Source organism: Triticum dicoccoides, chromosome 5B, assembly GCF_002162155.2.
Source record: "Triticum dicoccoides isolate Atlit2015 ecotype Zavitan chromosome 5B, WEW_v2.0, whole genome shotgun sequence".
Lineage (NCBI taxonomy): Eukaryota > Viridiplantae > Streptophyta > Magnoliopsida > Poales > Poaceae > Triticum > Triticum dicoccoides.
The window spans coordinates 678,168,547-678,170,711 of NC_041389.1; the positions used below are offsets into that span (position 1 = coordinate 678,168,547).

Genomic DNA, 2,165 nt, shown 5'->3' on the forward strand with positions numbered 1-2,165 from the left:
CCAAAAAGAGGACAATTTGAGTTGAAAATTTTAAAGTAAAAAAGCGTAATTAGTTGAAGAAAGCATACATGCAAAATGGTGCTACTGAAAATCCAATCTCCAAATGAAACAACCAAAATAATAACGCTAGATAGACTGTTGTAGGCTTGTATTTGTCCATTTACTCATTCATCTTTTATTGATCCAAACAAACGAAAACAAATAAACTTTCCAACATGTAGCTGCTGCCATGAGGCTTCATGGTTATGTTAAAGCACCAATTACATGACTTCATAATACAGGGGCGAAGCCACGTTGAGAGGAGTGTGGTCAATTGACCACACAGGTTTTTGGCAAATCCTTTGTACTCCCTCCGTTCCTAAATATAAGCCTTTTATAGAGATTTCAATATGAACTACATACAGATGTATATAGACATATTTTAGAGTGTAGATTCACTCATTTTGCTCCGTATGTAATCCATATTGGTATCTCTAGAAGACTTATATTTAGGAACGGAGGGAGTACACAAGTAAAAATCATGTTTTTTTTTATATATTTAGTGAAAACACGTGTGTTTGACAACACAGATTTGAAATGACATCACAGGCTTCTAATCCTGGCACCGCCACTGCTATAATATTTTGGAACTTTACTGAGTACCTCGGAACTTAACTCAGCCTAGATAATCCACAATAGCCATCCCAGAGAATGCATCTGCAGCAACAGATCTACTACAAAAGGGAAATGTGCATTTAGTGTGAATGGAACCTTTCTCATGGAAGGCTCTCTCGATTAAATGCAAACCATCCTTATAATCTGGTTCTTAGAGAGTGGGAAACGTGCATGTCATACGAAGGTACTGTAAAGGGTCAAATCTAGTTAACACGTCCTGATCAACCAAATTCGGCGGCACAAGGAGCGATCCAAGCTAAGAACCCTCGACAAATCAAATCAAACATGTCATCCCAAAACCGTGCCCACCCGAAAATCCACCGCCACAGAGAGTCCTACGCTAAATTATTATAGCAGTCGATACATAATAAACCATCGCAACAACATGTGTATAAATGACAACAAAATCACAGTACAAACATGGGGTACGAGTAGATAATATATACCTTGGCACCACCGAAATTTGAGCTCCTAAATCCCCTGGGAACCTGCATAGTTCAAACAAATCATGCTTAAGCAACACACAAATTCGAGCTCTTAAATTCGAGGCATTGGACTGCATCTGAGGAGGTACAGTGAACACCACAAAAATTCGAGTTCCCCTACGGACACCACAAAAATTCGAGTTCCCCTACGGACACCACAAAAATTCGAGCTCCAGCCGTCGTTCCACTACCACCGTCGTTCCCCTGCGGACGACCTATTCCCGCCGCAAATCCCCTTCTACAGAATCTAGGGTTTGAGGGCCTCGCCGGAGGAGGTCGCGCCATGGCCGGAGAAAGGTCGAAGAGGATGAGGGGACGGATCGGAGGGAGAGGAGGGAGGGGACGGATGGGAGAGGGAGAGGAGGGCCGGAGAACTGACCGCCGCCGCCGCCGGCGGTTGCTTCAGGGGAGTCGGGAGCGAGAGCAGGTCGTCCAGCGAACGAGCGAACAGGTATGCGGGGTGGGGGCTGCGGGGAAACCTTGCGCGAGATTATAGCTGGCCAAACGGGCCCGGCCAAACAGGCCAGCCCGCGAGCACGACGGCACGGCCCGCCATGAGCCAGGCACGGCACGGGCTAAATGGGCCGTGCCAGGCACGCGGCACGCCTTGGGCCGTGCCTGGGCCTGGAGCCGGGGCACGCGGGCCGGCACGGCACGGCCCGTTTAATTTTTTTATATATTTTTCAGATTTTTTTATAATATATACCTAAAATATAACCCAATAGGCCTAAAAACCAGCCCAACAGGCTAAAAATATGCAGCCCAGCATGCTAAACGGGCCATCGGGCCGGCCCGTTTACTAATCAGGCCGTGCCTGGGCCAAGGAGCAGCGCCCGTGGGCCGGCACGGCACGGCCCGGCTATTAAACGTGCCATGGCGGGCCGTGCCGGGCCAGGCACGATTAGCACAGGCCGGGCCGTGCCGTGCCGGGCCGGCCCGTTTGGCCAGGTCTGCGCGAGATCGCTTGGGATGGGGCCAACTTTTCCAAGCCCAAATCTTGTACAACCCCAAACAACAGAATTTGGC

General features: G+C 48.6%; 1 protein-coding gene across 2 annotated transcripts in view; it reads right to left on the reverse strand.

The window, feature by feature from the left end:
- LOC119312571 (protein transport protein SEC13 homolog B-like) overlaps positions 1-1,614 on the reverse strand; it is a 4,019-nt gene extending 2,405 nt beyond the window's left edge. For both annotated transcript variants that reach the window (XM_037588298.1, XM_037588300.1), the window contains exons 1-2: positions 1,519-1,614; positions 1,101-1,142 (exon numbers count right to left, since the gene is read on the reverse strand). The gene's annotated coding sequence lies outside the window, so the exon portion shown is untranslated. The remainder of the gene's footprint in view (positions 1-1,100; positions 1,143-1,518) is intronic.
- Positions 1,615-2,165: the final 551 nt, after the last annotated feature.